This window comes from Phaethon aethereus, assembly GCF_964289735.1.
Source record: "Phaethon aethereus genome assembly, chromosome: 1".
Taxonomy (NCBI): domain Eukaryota; kingdom Metazoa; phylum Chordata; class Aves; order Phaethontiformes; family Phaethontidae; genus Phaethon; species Phaethon aethereus.
In genome coordinates this window covers 143,838,947-143,861,829 of record NC_138575.1, presented here as the reverse complement: position 1 = coordinate 143,861,829, position 22,883 = coordinate 143,838,947, and positions in this window count along the sequence as shown.

Below are 22,883 nucleotides of genomic sequence, written 5' to 3'. Positions count from 1 at the left end.
CTTTTTCTGGTAGTTTATCTTGACGTACCCTCGCTCACTTCCAGTGGGTGATTTTTCTGACATGTTGGTTTTTCTTATTTAGCATTTGATCTTCTGTCAAATGTCAGCATCTGGTTCCCAGCAGGCAGTTTTAGGACAGCTGAAGTGCTATTTTAGCAACCACAGATAAGCTGGTTATATCACACAAAGGCCACTTTGTGTCATGACTAATTTCAGATCCTCCCTGTTTCACATGTAGAATCCAGCCTTGTTCCCTTACACACAGAGAATTAAATTTTCTGCCTGTATTTCCTTCTGGCTTTTCCACTGGGACACACACTTACTCAGAACAAGCAGACAAGCTCAGGAGGCACCACAAAGACATCACCAACATCACCTGCGACCTATGCTGCAGGGCCCCTTTGCACTTCACTGCATGACCGTCCCTGGCACTGAAGGACCACACAAGCCAATCTTCTTCCCATAACTGCATCCTCATTCAAGGACCCTCTTTTTTCCTTCCTTTCCCAAGGAAAGTTTCCTGCTAGGACAAACTCTGGGCTGCACTCTCCTGCCAACACTGAATTTTTAGCTTTCTGTGCTTTTCTGCATGTTCTGGCTTTGGTAGGAGAAGCAGCACCTCGATGAGGTGTGTGAGTTTCTCTACAAATCTGTGTTATCTACAACAGCCCTGACTAACATCTGCTGAAGGATACTCCTCTTCACAAGTGCAGGTGGTGTTACAGAATTTTATCTGGCCTTTGCACCACTGTAACCACATACATGCAAATGCCTGATCATCGTAAGACAAACATCAGAGGAGGTAAAGGGAAAGTACGGTTGCCTGCCCTTTTTATAGGCCTATTAATCTCAAAGGTATACACAGGTGTCCTGTTCCCAGGAAGCCATACTCATGATGAAACTCCATTCAAATATGAATAATTACCCTATTTTATTGTAGCCAATCTGGGGCAAAACAAGGCTACAAAGAGGAAAGAAACAACAAATACATAAATCCTACTGAAACAAAGACTTCACTTCTAGATTAATTGTGATGGGACAGCTGTCTTGCAGTTTCTGCTGCTATGAGTAAAACTGGCATGCATCTCCCTTCACTGACAGAGTGCTGCTTCTTGCTTTGGTTACAGCTCACTATTCACATGCTGCTTTGCATATTTTATGAAAGCGACATCAGGCGTGTCAAAAGGCAGTCTTTATGGGACAAGAGGAAATGGCTTCAAGTTGTGACAGGGGAGGTTTAGATTGGATATTAGGAAAAATTTCTTTACTGAGAGAGTGGTCAAACATTGGAACAGGCTGCCCAGGGAGGTGGTGGACCTCTACCATCACTGGAAGTGTTCAAAACAGGTGTAGACATGGCACTTTGGGACATGGGTTAGTGGGCATGGTGGTGTTGGGTTGATGGTTGGACTTGATGATTTTACAGGTCTTTTCCAACCTTAATGATTCTGTGATTCTGTGTTTCTATGGCAAAGCAACTCTCCTACATACTATTTTTTCCTTACTTGTGTAGATGGACTCCTTAGATAATAATCATGCCTTTGATTTTTGAATGTCTGTGACTATGTTTACCTCAAAGGACATACATATTCCTTTAATACCACAACCTATCTTGATTGCCAGTCACCCTGATTATGGGACCTCCTGCTGCAACTCCCTCCCATGCCTAACTTTCCAGGGGAGATGTGTATCTGGGTCTTCACCTGACTCAATACTGGGACAGTGCTAAGTGGGACATCTGAAGCCAAGGGGTGGGAAGCACTCCCAGGCTCCCCTGGTAGAAACACAGCTTGGGAGACTGTTGATGGAGATTTTTTCACCTGATTGAGAAGAAACTCCTACAAGTAAAGTGGGCTTAAGGAGTTGCTCCCATGGCTCATCAAGAAGTGCATGTTTTCATAACAATTCAGCTATGTTTCTGTTGTGCATATCTCTGTATATCTCTGCTTTTCCAAACACAGACAGTAAGACTAACAAGAAGTACTTCTGAGTGGTGACAATGTAATTTGAACTTGAGAAATTAATACTGTTTTTTCCAGGAACACTGGAAGAAAAGGCCTTTCATTCTATCCTTTAGATATTAAACAATAAGGGAGAAAAGTGATGAAGAACCTTAAGGGTGAATCCTTCTGCCACTGCCACCTTCTAGACTGGTTTCAGTTTCAGTCCTGTTGCCATTGCTCTAAGTTTCCTCAGACCACAGCTCCATAACACGGCTCCACTGCCAGTGGTCACTTCTGGGTTCCCGTTTCTCGAGCAAACAAAAGCTTGCCTTGGCTTTGCAGGCAAGCTGTCTGCTGCCTTCTCAATCCAACATGAGGGCTGGCATCTTTCCCCAGTCCCTCAAGGACCAAGTGCCATGCCCAAATCTCTTTCAGAGCCTTATTCCAGTGTGTTCTTTAATTTAAATAAAAGCTGGCATTGAATTTTTCTTCCCCATGACAACAGAGGCCAACTTCACTCAGCCAGCAACAGGAACTCTCCCTCAACCCTATCCTCCTCTAACATGTATTGAAGCAACCAGTCAACTGCTTTGAACAACTGCACAATGTTAAAAGTGAAGCAAAGACTTCTGTGCTACATCTATAGAAGTAATTAGAGAAGTACAATCAACATAAAAAATCATGCCAAAGATGACTGTTTGCAGATCTGCTAGAGAAAGCAGAATCAAAATTATAAATATTCTAGCACAGTATTTATGAGAGACGCAGAAACAAACCAACCAAGCACTATGGGACTGGCCTTAGAGCTAAAGATCTGAACATTTTTTTGTCTTTAAACCAAACATTTTGTACCCAACTGTTATTTGGGACCAGCTTTGTTAGTAGGATTCACAACAATTTAAGAACAAATGTGCAATGGCCTGAGGCTGGAATTGCCTCGTTTTTTTCTACAGTTCTTTTTTCATATTGCATTTAGTCAAAAGATTACAAGTCCAGTGCAAAAAAAATCAAAATTTTCAGCTTCAGTTGTTCACAGCACAAACTATGCTGACCTTTTCCAGACAATTACATAAACCAGCAATGATAAGCAGTAGGGATCCCTATTAAAATACAACCCCCAGCTTTTGTATGTGTGCATGCCTTCTTTTTGGTCCACAGTTATGGGCTACACTGGAAAAGACTTTATAAAGAAAAACAACAGATATGATAAATTCCAACAGAAATCAGCTTCCAAATATGAACAGCAAGCATAACCACAGCTGAATCCAGCATTTGCTTAATTCACTAGGGATGGTCTGAGACATCTTTTATCCTTTATACTCAACTCAAACTAGGCATGCTAGTAAAACCCCGTTAATCTGTTTCATGAGTCATAGGCATCTTTGTTCTGTGCGCTTTGCTGACGGTTTCCTTTATCTGAGGGTGGAGAATGTGCTTTGTATAAAGTTTCAACTTGTGTGTAAGTTCTGTCTGGCGCAGTGCATGTGCCCTACCCAGGAGACTGTGTTTTCCTTTACCACATATTGCTACAGCTGAAATCAGCTGAAAATCTCAAGCAGGAAATCCCTTAATGTGAACTACAGAGTTGTGCTTAGGTAGTCTCTATAGACAGTCTGGGTTACAGCTTCCTGGAGATCCTATTGGTCACGTACTGTGCCCGCTGCAGATCGTGTTCCTCTTTTCTCAGTCTTTGAAAAGAAATGGAAATAACTGAGCAGGCCTTCGGTTGCTTGGTTTTTAACATATAGCTAGACAGTTGTATTTTAACAAAGAAAGTAACTAAATCTAGCATCTAATGTTTGCTTGTTGGATCACCAATACAGTGACTGCAGTTGGGAAATAAGTTGTGCTGGGTTTTTGTTATCAGAAAGCTCCTTTCTATGGAAAAGCAATGGCAACCTCAACTACACAGTTTGGAAGGGATCAGATTTCTCCTCTTGACGTCTTCAGCAAGAGCAGTATTTCTGAGACATTCCCCAAATAGTGTATGAGGTTGGCAACACAAATGTATGAATTTTTTTTCTTGAAAACAGACTCAAAGACACAATCAGTGTCATGCATAGTCACATAAAAATGCATCTGCCTCTCCTCGCAAAAAAAAAAGTCCTACTTCAGCTTCTGAAAGAACATACTTGTGAGGATGTATTGTTAATGATTTTCTTCCACTCGTCCATTCTCTTCTAAGGAATGTTCCTCAGCTCTTAAATAGCTCCACCCAAAATTAATGCTGCTGAGTAAATCGAGGGTCTGCAAGCCAGACGCCTGAGAATTTGACCAAGTGATCAAGTGTTGATTTTTACCTTCCCGTATGATAAACTATAACACTTGAAAAAGGATGTAAACTTAAACTTTTAGTCTTCTGCTCTTAAGTGGTATCAGCTGACTTTATATCAAATTAGTTGTCTGTATCAGTTTCACCTTTTAGACTTGCAAAATCCTTTACATCATTGTACAAATGCCTCACTGAAGAAATGCTGATACCAGGGGAGAAGACAATTCATGGTATACTGTGAATTACACCGATAATTAAACATACCTGGAAACTCACAGGAATATACTAAGTGAAGAGGCAAAAGGTTACAATGTCATTAATTTTCTAAAAAAAAATAAATGCTGCAAGTCATGCGACTATCTTCAGGAGTTGTATAAAAAGTTTGAAAAAGTTATATAAATTATTATTTGTAAATAAAGATGAAGAGGCATGTGCAAGAACAGCACAAACATGACATTCAGCTGTTGCCAAGTGAGGACAATAAAACAGTAGAACTGGTGTGCTGAGCTGATGCTTTCTTTAAATCCCATTGTGTCGAGTTTAAAAAGTTCACTGCAAAAGCACTGGGCCAGAACAGAACTTGTCAGATCTGATGCATGTTTGTCTGGCACTTCGACTTCCTCATGCATCCTCTTTTGCCCAGGATTACTTCTGAAGCAGAAAATTCATTACCATAAGACAAATAGATAAGCAAAGTTCCATTCTCCTTCTCATTTGCCATATTTAGCATCTGAACATTAAGGCTGGTGAGTAGAGTTAATGCAGCATAATGGATCAAAGGTGTTTCAAAACATTTTCAGCTGTGCTTAAGACAGCAAGAAGAGTTTCTTCTACCTGCTTCTTCTCAGTGCTGTCTTCAGCAGCACAGAAGAGGAAGAGAAAATGGGCTAGGAAGGTATTGTAGAGAGTGGCTGGTAGAGGGTGGAGGAGACTTGGTATCTCTTTTGTACAAAGTCAAACCTATGGAAATCAATGGGTTGTTGTTGTTGGTATGTCAGAGAAACAACACATTGTAAACATCTGTTTTTTCTGGTGGTGTCAGTTTTGTCCTGCCCAATTCCCCACACCCCAGAATGTGACAAGACACAGCTGAGGCCCAGTGTGCTGCATGCTCCTGCTGACTGCACAACCTCTGCAAGGATGTTGTTGCAAGGAAGTTTTAGTCAGTTTTTCAGCTGTGCTAACTTCAGCTGCAAAGGCAGAAACATAACCTTCCTGGTTCTGTATCCAGGAAGACAAAAATTACTTTTATGCCACCTGTGGTGTGCTCACGTCATCCACTGCATTGCTGTGGGCTGTATCCAATGGTCTTAGCCTGAACATTTTAGCTTGTTAAAAAAATTATACCTAAATTTTTATAGTTTCAAGGGTGTCAGTCCATTTGTGGACCTATGGAAAAAACCAAGAGGAAGAGTCTGATATTTTTAAGATCACAAACCAGAAGTAGAAACAGGAATCTCAAACTACTAAGCCTCCCTGTTTGCATCACTACACAATCACTATCTTTATTCAAAACGTGGAAAGTCCTCCTTTGAACCTTTACGTAACCAAAAATCATTTTGTACATTCTGTACTCTAATATAAAGGCAGGGGCACATTGTAGGACTTAGCTAGTTTAATTATAAAAGGACAGCTCATTCCCCATAGTCACACTCCCTCACACAATATTCACAGAGGCTAAGTGCACCTTTCTCTCCTTTTCTGCTGAAGTTCATCTAAACCATAGACCACAGCTGTCCCTAGTGTCCCATTACACTGTAGTCTTCTATAGGAACCCATGCTAACAGGATGCATCTGGAGGGAGAGGACTGAGGTGGCAAATATATATTTGTCACTCAAAGCACAGAAGCATACACACAATCAGTTCGTTCTTATGAGAAGGAAGAAAGAAATTATAGACTTCTGGTATTTTGTACATCTAAAAAGATTCCCCCTGGCATATATACCAGCCGATGTCAACTACAACTGGGGACAGTCTATAGTAAAATAGATAATCATGGTAGAAATGTTCTGGACAGATGCATAAACTTTACGTCTCTTCTGAGATATGATCAACATCGATATGTTCCACTTTCTTAGCTGATTTTAAAATATTTAAGTCTGTCACTGCCCTCAGCAAAGTGCAGACTGAAGCTGGGTAAAAAACTGTCTGCATGGCTGGACTCAAAGAGTTGTGGTGAATGGAGTTAAATCCAGTTGGTGGCCAGTCATAAGTGGTGTTCCCCAGGGCTCAGCATTGGTACCTGTTCTGTTTAATATCTTTATCAAGGATCTGGATGACGGTATCAAGTGCTCCCTCAGTAAGTTTGCAGACACCAAGTTGGATGGGAGTGTTGATCTGCTGGAGGGTAGGAGGGCTCTGCGGAGGGATCTGGATGGGCTGGATCAATGGGCTGAGGCCAACTGTATGAGGTTCAACAAGACCAAGTGCCGGGTCCTGCACTTCGGTCACAACAACCCCATGCAACGCTACAGGCTTGGGGAGGAGTGGCTGAAGAGCTGCCCAGCGGAAAAGGATCTGGGGGTGCTGTTTGACACTCAGCTGAATATGAGCCGGCAGTGTGCCCAGGTGGCCAAGAAGGCCACACTATTTCTGATACATCCTGGCCTGTATCAGAAATAGTGTGGCCAGCAGGAGTGGGGCAGTGATCATGCCCCTGTACTCGGCACTGGTGAGGCCACACCTTGAATCCTGTGTTGCGTTTTGGGCCCCTCACTACAAGAAGGACGTTGAGGTGCTCAAGCATGTCCAAAGAAGGGCAATGAAGCTGGTGAAGGGTCTAGAGCACAAGTCTTATGAGGATTGGCTGAGGGAACTGGGGTTGTTCAGTCTGGAGAAGAGGAGGCTGAAGGGAGACCTTACCGCTCTCTACAACTACCTGAAAGGAGTTTGTAGTGAGGTGGATGTTGGTCTCTTCTCCCAAGTAACAAGCGATAGGACAAGAGAAAATGGCCTCAAGTTGCACTAGGGGAGGTTTAGACTGGATAATAGGAAAAATTTCTTCACCGAAAGGGCTGTCAAGCATTGGCATATGCTGCCCAGGGAAGCGGTGGAATCACCATCCCTGGAGGTATTTAAAAGATGTGTGGATGTGGTGCTTAGGGACATGATTTAATGGTGGACTAGGCAATGCTAGGTTAACGGTTGGACTCAATGATCTTAAAAGCCCTTTCCAACCTAAACAATTCTATGATTCTATGATTCTATAACAAAGCATCTTAATCTTTATGGTTTGGTCTAGTTTTGCACAAGAAGTGAGATACAGTGTAGTCAGTAGCAATGCAAGACCTCATCAATACATACATTTGTGCTTTTGATCCCTCCTCCACATCTGATATCACTATGTAGTTTTAGCTTCTTTAAAGTCTTGGCAAGCATAAACCCTCAGAGTTTACATTTGAAGGGCATGGAGGAACAGTCTCCACACAAATCTTATCTCAACATGGTCTCCTCTCTGACTCCACAGGACTAGACATAGCTGGGGGGCTTGAAACTAAGGGCATGGTGAATTCCTTAGCTGGCTCCTGTCTAGAGCTCTCAGCAGACAGCAAGAGCAGGCTTAAATGACTTTTCCAATTACCAAGATACAGAAGAAGGAGACAAGGCAACAAAATGGAACAGTATATGGGGAAAAGGAGGTGAAGCAATTATACGAAGGGCAAGCAGTAACAGCTTTGAGATTTTGAACCTGGAAATAACAAGACCCATATGTGAAAATCCAGCCCTATCAGCACCAGTGAGACCTCATTCCAATTCCCCTCTCCACCCCCACCAAAAAAAGACAGGAGGATTTGCTCTCATTTGTTTAAGCTTGCTGATAGCACTATGGGCACTTAGGAAAAGAGCAGTGTAAACATAAATGAGTCAGAAAAATGGATGTGGGAATGAGAAATGCACAAGCGATTTTTCTCAAGTGATGCTTGTTTTCCACATTCTTAAATTCTGTGGAGAAGTTACTCACAGCTAGTGTTCCCAAGGCAGGTACAGTCGTGCTAGCTTGTTTTATGAACTCAAATTTTATGTTCTGAAATGGAAAATGCTGTATTGTTTGACTTAATGACTTTTCCTAAACTCCACAGACAGGAAAACGGGGTGTTCCAGCCGTGTAGTTTGTATTTCACATACATACCATTTCACCTTCTATTTATTTTCTTTTTTTTTCTTTAATTATGCAGTGCAGTAAAACAATTAGACAATTAGGAACACTATAAGTTTACTTTAGTAAACTGCACTTCTGTATTTTTTTCCTTTATGCAATAAGACAAAAATATTAGAAGAATGCAATGTTGTGAATGTTCTTGCTCAGAATTACAGTGCAGATCTGCCCCCCACCCCGATCCCAGCATTAGCAACAAAATCACATATAAATAAGTACATTTTTATTTATAAGATATCTGTTAAGGAAATAATAAAACAGAACTTGAATTATTTAGGCTTACTAAGTGCCCTTCCATTATATGTGCTTTTTTTTCCCGCAAAGGCAGAAACGCAGAAGTGGAAAGGAAGCAAATCATAAAGAATTGGAGGAAAAACTATTTCCCTCTGTAGTGTGGAAAAAAAACCCCACAGTGTTACTCCCACCCTTCAACTGACTTTAAAGCACTAGTTTCAAAAAAAGAAAGTCCAAGTATGAATCAATTGATTAATTTGTGAAACATATTATCACTCACTGTAAATTGAACCATGGAATAATTTAAACTGCTTTTTGTTTCTTCTCGGCTGGACCACGACATCATCAACAACTCGTCAACTTTTTGCTTTTTTCAAGTCAGGCCAGTATCTCAATTTCCCCACTGTTACACCCTTCTTTCCGCCACTACTGTACAGACAGCTGCAAGAGAAAGGATACAGCCATCTTTTGGGAACCAAACTTGAGAAATAACTTTGTTCACCAACAGCATGTCCACCAAGCAGCAGCCATGCATTTCTGTGTCATGATCCAAAAAAAGTTCTATGGGCTGAGGGAGCTTCGTGAGCTGGCTAATCGGCATCGTTGAGCACAAAGACACAGACTGTCATCTGCTCCTAAACAGATGACAAGATAAACCACAAGAAAGATCCTAAAGCAGGAAATCCACTCTAATGCTGGAAATTATTCTTTAAAGAAGAATTTTGACGTTTTCAAAGAGAAATAAGGACAAAGGTTTCCTATTTGCCTTTTTAAATACCCACCCATCAGGGAGGCATTTGCCTACTTGGATTCTTTTGTTCCTAAGACCATGCATTACTAGCAATGCTTTTAGTTCTCCCTCTGTGTGAAAGGAGATTGATTCTGGGCATTCCCACATTTAAAGCATCGCAAGTTTTCTGTTGCCATGATTCTGCGTTCATTTATATAGCTCTGTCTTTTAGGCACCATATTGAGCGTCTTTCCATACACATGCATGACTTAGTGACTTGAGCTTTGGGTCACTGAGTCTATAGCCAGGCTATGCAAAGACAGAGGCCACTGTCTTTAAAACTATACCTGGGCTGGAAGCATTCATTTAAAAGCTTTAATGCCAAGTGCAACAACAGTACACTTCATAACACATTGGAGCAGCTGCTGCTTTTATTCTGCAACACAAAACTAAAATAGCTTATGTATGCCTTAGACCGTAGATGGCTGAAGTTGCCAACAGCATTTGGCACAGGATCTTAATGAAGGATTCTTATATGGAGATCTAAGTGAGAAAGAGAGAGATGTTTTGTTTGATCAGTGCAGCTCAGAAGATTTTGCCCTGATGTGATGCATCTAGCATGCATACACAAAAATCATTATGAACAAAATGCTTTCACAAATGGATGCTAAATTCTTGCCATGGTTGTCAGATCCGCTGGCCTCTGAAGAATCCAGCTACACCCTCACCGTGTTTATGAAACTGAGCAGTCACATAACCCGTGCTACATAACAGAGGTGGAGATATAGAAGACAAGAAATCATGGGAGAATAATTAGCTCTCGTTAAACCTTCTTTAGTTTCCTTCCCTGCTGTAAATGAGTTATTTCTAAACTGAGCCTTCAGCACAGCACATAACCTGGGTTTATCTCATCAGATAAACACTGAAATTCCTCATTCCTGGTCATCTTAAAGTTCATGCAGATCGCTCTCAAGGCAAGTCGTCCAACTCATGTCTCTGGTGCAGGTGGCCTTGTGGTCCATGCTGTAGGAGGCTTCAGCTGAATAGATGAGAGGGCACGCAGGAAAGCAAGCCCTAGCAAGCCCTAGTTATCCAGAGCTGCATTCCCAAGGCAAGGAAAGGAAGAGAGAACACATGCAGTGCTTCCCCCACTTCCCCCAAATTTTACAGGAAAGATGGTTTTGGGAAACTTGATTCTGAAATAATGAGTCGTGCAGACTTGAGGTTGAAAGGAAGATTTTCAAGAACAGAGGAACCTTCTGCCTTTTTTTACTGTCTAGACAATGTCAGTACTGGAAGTATCACAAACATCATGCCGTGCCTGAAAATGTAGGCATTCCAACTTTGTTTTACTCCTTGTGAATATAACAGTTCAGGAAAGTGAGCTGTTTTTCCCTTGAGGAGAAAATATAAACAGCAACAAAAGTATTAAGTAGGGTACATTCAGATAATATGGCAAATGGCAACAGTACCTGAACAATTAAAACATATACTAATATATAAACTTATATTCCTGTTTTATGGATTAAAACACCTCTAATACATGTCAGGAGTGCCAAAATCACATTCATTTAGACTCGAAAGGATGCAGCTCAATCAGATAGTATAAACTGAACGTTGCACTTGCCTGTTTAAGAACTGCTTCAGTCAGTTTTCTCCTTCCTTCCTGTCTGAAGAACAGAGACAAATAGAATTTAACATCAGGGAAAATAACATAGAAAACCAGCACTAAGTTATAATCTTAAAATTTAATTATTTTGTTCTTAGGAGAAAAAAGAAGAAAAAAATTGGATGTCACAGGTTTTTGAAAAGGAACAAACATTTTGTTACTGAAAATGTCACTTTGTCAGAAACAGCGGAAAGGTATTCCAGGTTTTCTTTTCAGTAATTCAAATATTTACATTAAAATAGAAGTGACTTCAAATATTCAAAACAAAATTTCATGGTGAAATGTGGATATATGAGAAACAGGTTTCAAAAGAGATGTAGTGAACCATGAAACCTGAATCTCAGCAGTTAAATTACAAAGACAGATTTATACAGCCAGTATAAAATTGAAATAGTGTTATTGAGCTCCTATCACCAGAAGACCTACTTTACTTTCATTGGATACATCTACACGATAGCATAGCTTACAAGGCTTTATCTTTAAAAAAGCTTTTCACTGTAATTGATAAACCTGTGTAGAGGTTTATACTGCATACTGCTCAATCACAGAATCACAGAATCACTAGGTTGGAAAGGACCTTCAAGATCATCAAGTCCAACCATTAATCCAGTGCCACCATGTTCCCTAAACCATGTCCTGAAGTGCCACATCCACACGTTTTTTGAACACTTCCAGAGATGGTGACTCCACCACCTCCCTGGGCAGCCTGTTCCAATGCCTGACCACCCTCTCAGTGAAGAAATTTTTCCTAATATCCAATCTAAACCTCCCCTGGCGCAACTTGAGGCCACTTCCTCTTGTCCTATCACTAGTTACTTGGGAGAAGAGACCAACACCCTCATCGCCACAACCCCCTTTCAGGTAGTTGTAGAAAGCGATAAGGTCTCCCCTCAGCCTCCTCTTCTCCAGACTAAACAACCCCAGTTCCCTCAGCCGCTCCCCATAAGACTTGTGCTCCAGACCCCTCACCAGCTTCGTTGCCCTTCTCTGGACACGCTCCAGCACCTCAACATCCTTCTTGTAGTGAGGGGCCCAAAACTGAACACAGTATTCAAGCTGCGGCCTCACCAGTGCCGAGTACAGGGGCACGATCACTTCCCTACTCCTGCTGGCCACACTATTTTTGATACAGGCCAGGACGCTGTTGGCCTTCTTGGCCACCTGGGCACACTGCTGGCTCATGTTCAGCTGGCTGTCAACCAGCACCCCAGGTCCCTTTCCGCTGGGCAGCTCTCCAGCCACCCCTCCCCAAGCCTGTAGCGTTGCATGGGGTTGTTGTGGCCAAAGTGCAGGACCCTGCACTTGGCCTTATTAAACCTCACACAGTTGACCTGGGCCCATCCATCCATCCTGTCCAGATCCCTCTGCAGAGCCTTCCTGCCCTCCAGCAGATCAACACTCCCACCCAACTTGGTGTCATCTGCAAAATTCCTGAGGGAGCACTCGATCCCCCCATCCAGATCATCAATAAAGATATTGAACAAGACTGGCCCCAGAACCGAGCCCTGGGGAACACCACTCGTGACCGGCCGCCAGCCGGATTTAACGCCGTTCACCACAACTCTCTGGGCTCGGCCATCCAGCCAGTTCCTCACCCAGCGAAGAGTACACCTGTCTAAGCCACGAGCCACCAGTTTCTCCAGGAGAATGCTGTGGGAGACGCTGTCAAAGGCTTTACTAAAGTCCAGGTAGACAACATCCACAGCCTTTCCCTCATCCACTAGGCGGGTCACCTGGTCATAGAAGGAGATCAGGTTGGTCAAGCAGGACCTGCCTTTCATGAACCCATGCTGGCTGGGCCTGATCCCTTGGTTGTCCTGCAGATGCCCTGTGAGCACTCTCAAGACCAACTGCTCCATAATCTTCCCCAGTATGGAGGTCAGGCTGATAGGCCTGTAGTTCCCAGGATCCTCCTTCCGGCCTTTCTTGTAGACGGGCGTCACATTGGCAAGCCTCCAGTCTTCTGGGATCTCCCCTGTTAACCAGGACTGCTGATAAATGATGGAGAGTGGCTTGGCAAGCTCCTCCGCCAGCTCTCTCAGTACTCTCGGGTGGATCCCATCAGGCCCCATAGACTTGTGGGTGTCCAGCTGGTTTAACATGTCCTTAACTGCTTCCTCCTGGATTATGAGGAAGCAGTTAAGGACATGTTAACTGCTTTCAGCATTTATACCAGACTAGATATTTCTAGCCCATATTATTATGAAGACAAACTGTTATAAACAGGTCTCAAGACAGCAAAAAACTCAACTCACTAGAATTCAGTGAAGATACTGTAGCCTACTGAAGCAGGAATTAAAGAAAATCTTTAATTGAAGAAGGTAAATATAAATAATTAATAATAAATAATACAATTTTTAACACACTGCAGTAACTGTAAAAAAAAATTTGTTCCAACAGAAGAGGAACCCATAAAAGAACAAAATAATAATTTTAAAAAACCCCACATTTGGTACACTTAGCCTAAAAATACCACAGAATTAGCTCTAACAAAGACGACCTCTTAATATCCTGCTTACTCTGACATCACTAGATCTTTCAGAGGAACTATTGAAACAACTTAAGAAAACCACTGCTTATGTGTAAGTAATTCAATATCCTAGATGATGGGCAGGTAGGTATTTAACACCTGATCCTAATAAAAGGCTACTTGCTCCAATTCTACTGGTGTGAGTTATTCCAGAAGAAAACGAATTTGGCTTTAAGGCAAAAGGGTTGCAGTTGCATGTATTAAATAAGAAAACTCCTAAGGAAGGGGAGAAAAATCCTAAAGAAGAGGTTGCTCAGAAAACTGTGGAAAAGTTAGTTCCTCATGATCTATGTATTGGTTAAGAAAAGATACTCAGAAAAGAACTAGCAGTCAGTATCTACAGTTAGACATTAAGATTAGCGCACTTAAATAGCCTGTGTATCACTACCACAAATATGATTGACAGCCCTCCTGTATTTTACTGATGTATGCATAAAAGCATAGTTGAGCCTCTATACAACCAAGGAATAACATGTTAAGGGTTGTTGCTGCATGCTGCAAATGCTGCATGCATTTGCTTGAAAGGGGTTATGCAGGAAATAAAATATCCCTCTGTTTCTGATAAAATACAATAATGCTAAAAAAAAATTCTTATAAGAGAAATTAGTTATTTAATAGGTAAGCTGCAGGTTCTGCTATGGAACTAAACTTCGAGCGGCATCCATGTCATATAATATACAGCTACTTTTTAAACAACTTTTCACCTAATATCTCTTCAAATATAGATTAGTATGCAGAATAATGATCTATAAAATCACAGGTTCTCTTTATGAACTGTTATGAAAAACCTTGATAGACTTTGGACATGGAAAGGTCTCTGGATAGTCTACAGGAAGTGTATACAGATGTTACCAGAAGATAAAATACAACAAAACGAAGTATAAAGCTATGTGGAAGGAATCTGAAAAGGAAACAATACCCAGCTGATAGTTATAGTAGCAGAATTCTCTACAGCAGTAGAAATGGGATGAGCTTTAAAGGAGATGGGTTCTCAGTTGCCATAGACCTTGGTGCCTCACTACCCAAGCCACTGCTTTAAGTCATGTAGGCATGCTGCACGAACTGCTGCTACTGGAAGGGAACAAGTGGTACCAACAGAGAGAGGGCATTTACCACAGGAAAAGCTGAGGGTGACTAAGACCAGGTAATTGGCCTTTGCAGAGGTTGTTCGGGATCTACACACCTCCTGCAGAAACTCCTTTCTGAAATGATCTTTGTTATTGAACAGGCTGGTTGTAGGGGAATCTCATTTGTTTCCTTAGGAAGGAACCCTTAGGCTGCAGTGTCTTAACATCTCTTCTGTCCTGCGAAGTGGAGAGCATCAGAAAATAGCACACAACAGGGGAGGCAGCAGAGGTTATGCAGCAGATTCTGGAGCCTCTTTGGACTCTGGAAATACTGGAAATAATACTGCTGCTTCTTAAAAAAAAACCAAAAACAACAAACAAACCAAACCAACAAGCCTGATGCAGTTTTTATAATCTTTAACCAAAGATCAAATAGGGGTTAACTATGTTTGTAATACATGCTTTATATTTCACCCTTTTAAAAAAAAATTCACAATTGTATTGACTGACTATACAACATATCAGTTTGCTTGTGGTCCTAAAACTTCACCTTGCTGCTAAAATATTATGCTTATTAACATGAAACTTTGCTGGTGGATCCAGCCCCTTCTCCTTCTCACAGCCCAAGTATGAAAACATTGGGAGAAAATAAGGTTTCATGTGTTTGACTTTTATTTAAAAATAAAGACAAATGTGAACCTTTATATCCTCACAGCAAGAAGAAACATAAAGATCAGGACCCGTGTTTCAGTAGATGCCATGACAGAAACCAGCACTGAAACCCTGCCCTTCAGTTTGATTTCCAATTGATTAAAAAAAATAAAAGATGCTTCTGGCAAATAGCCTTCCAATACATGCTGTTAGCTGAGGCCACAATGACAACATCAACACACTGAAATATACTCCTTACATATGAGTGTTCTTGACGTCAGAAGCATTGTGCTTGAAATAAAAAGAGTCACTGCAGAGTATTGCCAAATTCTTGTGAATAGTGAAAGCAAAAAAGGCAACGTAATTTCCACGGTTATCTTCATATTCATACCAACTTTGTAACAGTAACCGAATGTGTGTGTGCATCACAGAATAGATTTTTACCATTGCCAATACTACCCACCTCCTTTCTTTTTTCCCTAGTGCTGCCTGTGCCCACCTGCTGCACCATTCACTGGCAGTGGCTGTGGCCCTCTTCTTCCAAAAGGCATCTTCAGGGGACAGGGTGGTAAGGTTTTAGCTGTTCCATGAAGACTTTGCTTTTAGCAAATCTATTTGTCTTTCCTTTGCTTCTTCGAACATCTGGAGAGCTATTCTGTTTCTGGCAAGCTTGAGAGCTCACAGGTAAAAGGTGCCAAAAGTTATGCCAAAGCAGGAAAAGAGCTACAAGGATCTTACTTCAGAACAGGAATTGGAGGAAACTGAAAAGAAGGAGCATTTATCTTCATAGCTCATGGACAGCCAGAAAGAGAGCCCTTTAGCTGCTCACACACCTGAGTTTGTTCAAGTTTGAACAGTTTCATATGGGTTTGCAACTTCCAGCTTTCATTGTGCTGCTGTATAAGTCATATTTTCCTTTGGGACAAACCGCACGTGTCTTTTAAAGATCCTGTTCTTTAGAAATAAGTCCTAAGGTAACCTTCTCTCCTTCCAAGACATCTTCAGATCAGGCAAATGCCCAAGCTGTTTGCACAGGCTTCCTGGTAGAGGCTATGGGCAGGACACAGACAGAGTGAAAGACCTGCTAGGACAACCATTGCAGGTTGAGTGGGCCAAAGATAGGTGCTGTTGGAAGAAGTGGGTCTCAGATTATGCATATTACTGACACAATCAGATAACCAGCCCTAGTACTAAATTATTTTTATTTTTACAAACGTGTTGGCTTTACATGTGAAATGACAAAGCCTGGGATTTTTTCTAGTCAAAGTTCCACACATAGAAGAGCTGGTAACCACAGATAATGAAACTCATTTTCACAAGATGTCAGTGAAATCTCCAGATCAAAAGATTAGTAAGATTGAAAAAAAAAATTACTTGATATTCATAAATCTGGAAAATGTATTAGCCATAAAGTGGCTAGTGCCAGCAAACTGTACCTCTGTCTCAAGGATCGAACCAAGTGGAAACTACTAGCTCTACTGCAAAGCACAGTTATCTCACATCTGTTTTAACAGGAGGTTGCTTTGACCTCATCTGAAGATGGTAACTTTGACGAAGACTGATTTTGGAAACAGGAAGCTACAGGGCCCTGATCTGACATGGTAATTCCAGTGAGATAACTAGGCTTTCTCTGTTAGTTCTGCAATCCTGAGGGGAAAAAAAAAAAAAAGGAGGTGTGGTATGATGTGATTAAATAGAGAAGTGTGCAGTACTCGGAGGAGTACCGATTCTTGTTCTTTTTGTCAAGAAACTTCCTAGATGGTGCTTAACAACAGCTATAAACAAACACTCTGCTAAAGTACATCCTTTGAGCAACATTAATAATTTCCTGTGTATGTGCACATAGCATTAATGACTAGATGCATACCACTGGATTACGCAACGCATGTGGATATATTCAATTGTACCTTCTAGGCTTGGAGTCCAGAAAAAAAGGAAGCTGCTAAAAACTATGTAATGTTGACTCCAGTACTACTCCTGCAAAACTCAGAACTTTAATGGAAAAGCTTATCCTTAATTTAAAACGCAGCATAATTTTAAGATTAAGTGTGTTTAAGTTTATTACTACAGTTAAACTCTTTATTGCCTCAGGTTAAATCTAAAAATTACATGACTAGGCACTGTCAAAGAAGAAAAAATATTACCACCGATTTATAAACTGGTGGCAGTGATTCACTAACTCCGTGACTTTTCACTTTTCTAGCTGTCGAGGTCCTACAAATGCTAGAGAAGAGTCATAGACCTCCCTGAGGAAAGTATAGCCCTACGACCAGAGAATCCAAGTCAGCTGCACACCACCAGTTATCTTCCAAGTCACACTCTGTGCATCACTGAACTGCTTATTATCCAGTCAATAATCAGCGCATACTTGGCAAGTGGAAAACCAGGATTTGGGTGAAAGTGTTTTTGTCATACGTGAACGGTGTCGACATGGTCCCCACTGCAACCTGCAGCAGCAGCACTGCAGGTTGCTACGATGGCACCTGGGGGACCAACTGGCCCTCAGCCGAAAGCACGTGATGCAGGACACAGAACGGCCATTGGAAAAGGACTTACATGAAAACAGGATCTTAAACATCCATCTTCCCAGAAAACTTAGTTCTAAGAAAACTCAGTGCAGTACTGTGCATGGGTTTGCATTTGTACGCTTCAGCCACGGGCCCAGCGCGCGGCATTGCTTGCAAATACAAAACTCAGAGCTATTTTACCAGTTTTCTGTCAGACCAGAGAAGAGGTAAACTTGTTATGGGCCACATTACTGGTTGCTCTGGTGTGCTTAGTGTTGGGTACCTTTTCCTGAGGAAAAGCAGAAGAGAGTGCCTGGGTGAAGAGAGGGCAACGGTGCAAGAGCATGCGACTCTACTGTTAACATCTGTGGCCGGTGTTTAAGCCCTGGAGCTCTTTCCGCCCCGACAACGGGCCCTCCTCTCGCGGCTCCTCGGGCCGCTGCCTCCCTCAGTTCGCAGGCAGGGCCGACCCGCACCAACCCGCACGCCCCGAAGCCCTGCTCCTTCTCCAGCCCGCCGGAGCCGGGAGGACTCGGCCCGGCCCAGGCCACACGGGAAACCCGGCTCCCGACCTCAGCCCGACGCCTCCAGCCCGCCGGGGAACCGGGCTCCGCCCGCCCTCTCCGGGGGCGCGGCAATGGCCGCCACGCTCGGGTAACGGCCGCCCAACAGCCGCGCCCGGACCGGCGCCGCGGGGGCCTCGCCGCCCCTCCAGCCCGAGGGAAGGCCCGCTTCCCGCAGCCCCAACCGGCCGGGCCACCCCCGCCCTCCTCCCCCCGCGGCGGGGGACGGCGCCCAGTTTGACAGCGCGGCAGCCTGGGCGTGTTCCGCGGGGCGCACCCAGCCCCGGGGCGGGCGCGGTGCCGCCCCCCGGCCAGGCGGGAGCGGCTGCGGCGGGTGCCGGGAGCGGCTGTCAGGGAGCGGGCGGCGTGCGTGGGGCGGGCAGCCATGAGGCGCTGGAGGCTCCTTCCCTTGCTGGTGCTCTTCGCCGTCCTGATCCCCGTTAGAGGTGAGGAGGGGCGGCGGGGCGGGGAGCGGTCCTGCCGCGGACCCCCGCTGCCCCGCCGGGCTTGGGGAGGGACCGCTCGCCTGCCCTCCGTCCTCGGGGAGGGAGGCGAGCGCTGCCGCTCGGCACGGAGGCGGGGGGGGCGTCGGCGGAGCGGCCCCGGGGGCGAGAGGGGTCCGGGAGGGAGCCGGGCGTGTGCCGCGGCGCCGGCTGCTTGTGTCCGCCCGGGGCAGGGGAACGCGCTCTGTACCTCCAGGCCTTCTTTGGGTTGTTTTTGTGTTCTGTGCTTTGTTTTTTTGTCCTTTTAACTAACCGGGAAAGTATGTCTGAGCTTCTGCCCACCTCCCGCACTGGAAACCCTGTCTTGTTTTTAAACGTCTTTCTGGCGCATACGCGGTCCTCGCCCCCGTAGGGCCCTTGGGTGCAGGGGGGTCTCTGAAGGAGGCTTGGAGGGGGTTCGGGGCGGTGGGGAGCGCCGCTGGAGCTCGCCTTCCATTTTAGGAAAGAAAGCGGAGTTACAGAAATTCCAGGGCAGCAGATAGTTACTCACCAGAAAGTCTGCCGTGACACGATAGCCTTTAAAAAAAAAAAATAGCAAAACTGCAGAGTGAAACACAACAGTGTATTTTCTGACAAGCTTATGTCTTCGGTGTATGTCAGGGACAATTTTCTGATCAAAACGGTGTGTATGTAATATCACATTGGTGTTTGGTATAAGGAAACAGTTTTGGCAGGGGAGAAAAGTAGCGAAGTTCCCAATACCATTTTTTTCTCAGGCGGAAGACTCTTACACTGAAATATGCAGTGCAAGCTGTCATTTCCCATTTATATGACTAAGAAACCTTTTTTTTTTTTTTACCATGTTAATAAGCATACTTGGTGCTATGCCCAGGTATTTTCTTTCAGGTACTTTGTAAAAGTTATACTTCAAAACTTAACTATGAAGGAAAAATACCAGTTCCTAGTTTTGACTGGAAGCTGGAGATACTGCATGCAGAATGCCATATAAGCAGTTTTGCTTCAAGCATGTTTGAATTCAGTTCTTCTGCTGTGGTCTTCACTGCTAGGTTAGCAAAGCTGAGATCTTGTAACAATACTACAATTTTATAGAAACTGCCTTTAAAACTGACGGATGATTCAGGCTGCTAACATTGAGATATACAGATTCTGTGGAAAACTTGCTTGTCTACCTCTGCAAGCAGTCCTCATGGTCATGAACAGCAAGATCTCTGGTGTGATGCTCTTAAGATGTGGAAATACTTGGACTCAAAAATAGTCTTTGTAAACTGGCTGCCAAGAGGTTTGGAGGTGAAGAGAGTCTGTCTGGTTTCTGCTTCACCAGAGGGAAGGCATACAAGAACTGCCCTCAGGGGTTTTGTTTTGAATTCTGAGGAAACTGATGCTACATTTTTAATAGATTGCTTTTAAAAAGATGGTTAATTTATCTGGGTACTGGTTAATGCCGATAATACGAACCAAATAGATAGGTTATAATTAGTTTGGACACTTACTTAAACAAAATGCCGAAGAATTCAAGGACTGTTGAGAATGTCAGCCTGGAGAGGGTGGGGCCCTTCAGGCAAATTTCAGATTTGTGGTGGTGCATTCTTAAATCGAAATAAACCTGAGTTACATACTTTTGAAAATATTAATTTCACTGTTGGTAGGCTATCTGTAGTCTGAATTTGAAGAACTGCTGTAGAAAGTTAAGGATCTTACCTTACAAGCAGTTCAGCTGTTACATGAGTGTTTGGAGGTGACTGGTTTCACTGGGACTCCTTGCTTTCATGATTCAAGTGGGCAAGTCTGTGCCTTGGAACTGAGAACTTCTTATGGCATCACTTAGGCACACATTTAGGCACATAAAAGCTGTTAGTGTTAAGACAACATTCAACGTATCATGAGGATTTGAATGTATTACTAAGTGAGGGTGAACTTTGTTATTTGGGCATGCTTAGAAAAAGAACTTGCAGTTTTAACCTCAAAACTGGTGTTCAAGTATTGTTTCATCTGCTAAGTACGAGTGGTGCACGTCAGGCAAAGCTGGAGTTCAGTATCGTTGGGGCTGGATCCAGAGGAAGGTCGAATGTGAGTTTTTACGTCATCAGTTTCTATAGGCAGTCTAACAGCTTGCCCCTGCTGAGGAGTGGTATCGTTCCATTTCCCTCCTCCTGTGTTTGGTCTGGTGCCCGTCGGGGCCTGTGCTGAGATGATTCAGCTTGGCAAGTTAGCAAATGACGAATCTGGCGCATTGAGTTTGCTCTGCGGAGTGTCTGACGGGTGTCGCAGCCAGCGCAAGGGAGTGGCAGGGCCCAGCACTGGAGAGTAGAAATGAGGTGGGTGCAGGGCAGGAGGCTTCCTACTTCGGCTGGCTGTGAGATGGCTTAGCCGTCTTACATCTGCAAAACCACCAGGTTAGCCCAGCATCTAATTTTAGGCATCTGGTTTTCAAAATTCAACAAAAAAAGGTATTGGGCAGCAGATCTTCTGTACGATGAAGAGCACAGTGGAAAGAGATTTAAACAAAAAAATCCCTATGTGGTGAACGGCAGAAAACTGCTGCATGCAGACACAAGGCTCAGAAGTTTCCCTTATCTACTGTGGAAAGATAAGGCATAGGAAGCTGGCTGCTTACTGAGTATCTCAAGTTTGAACTCAGGAGTATATGTGTTAAGTAACCTTTGCAAGAATGGAGTAGAGCTTGTTGGTTGAAACACGGTTGCCACAAGAAACAGCTGTGGTGGCAAACACCAAGAGGTAAGCCAAATACGCACTGGAAGCTGAGGTATCTGCGTTGTAAGATCAGTAGCCTAAGGTGAATTACAGGTGGAGATCCCTCTTCATAAGACTGCTGTAATTACAGGGCTTACAAGTAAAGGGAAGAAACACTTGTGCCCCTGACCTCTTGTTGAGGCAAGTCAGCGTTGAGAAAAATGACTAGTTGGATAAAAGATGGTGAAATGAGCTTGCCTGTAATGTAGTAGACAGAGCTTTCAGCTGGGGCAGGGAGGTGGCGCAGGGTCTCCTGCTTTGTTTTGTGGGCTCTGGGGTTGTTCACCTTTTAAATCTAATTTAAAAAAAAACAAACCAAAACAACCACACAACTTTCAGTTGAACAATTTTAGTAGCAGTGTTAGTGTGCATACAGGGCAGCACGAACTTGAAAAGTGCAGCACATGTTTCTCCATCTTTTTATTTCCTCTGCTTTGAAATCGGTAAGAGGGTTTTTTTAAATGTGTTGTTATTTTTATAAAATGGCCACTGCATTGATACATCAGAATGACATTACTGCAACAATCCTTAAGTTTTCCATAGTTACAGTGATTTAACTTGGCAAGAATTAAGCATGACTCAGCCTACTGCTATCCAGCCAAGACCGATTTTAATATTTTCCTGATGTTACTCCGGTGCATGTGATGGTGTCGCATGCACTTGAGAAAGGGCTGTGCTTTAACTTTTGCCATCTTGAACATCTCACTGCAGTCAACTTGTATTTCATCAGATTACAGCTGTGTTAGTGAAACACAGTAGTAATAGTAATCTTCACCAGTTAAGATCATCTTGCCAGGGGCAAGCCCCTTTCTTTCAGCCAAACTGCTTTCCTATGCTCTGGCACGGGAACTTACTCTTTGGAGTTTAGTAAAAGCGTTTTGTGAGAATGTTATGAGCAAAAGAGTCTCTGCTCAGGGAACCTTTACTTAAATTAGCTTACTGTCAGTGAACACTTCTAATCATGGATTTGGGAATTGAGAGAAAGAAAATCAAATCCCTAAGGTCCTCCCCCCTTCCTACTTTCAAGTTAAGCCAAACACCTGTACGCATCTCAACTTCCCTGGTTTTCGCTGCAGGTTATGCTCAGCTCATCCCCTGCTTCTTCGGTGAGGTGATGGGCAAAGTGGGAAGGTGGTATGCTTAATGGCTTCTTTCTGCTGCTCCTCTTTGCTTCTCAGTGTCCCTGCCCCAGTGAGGGTCGCTTATGGTCCCTCAGGGCTGTCGCTGCTCTGGTGTGGGTGGCCCACAGCTGCAGTCCCTTAGGGATGTCCTTGCTCTGATATGGATGGCTCATAGCTGCAGTCCCTCAGGGACATACCCTGTTGGCATGGAATCTCTCCTGCCC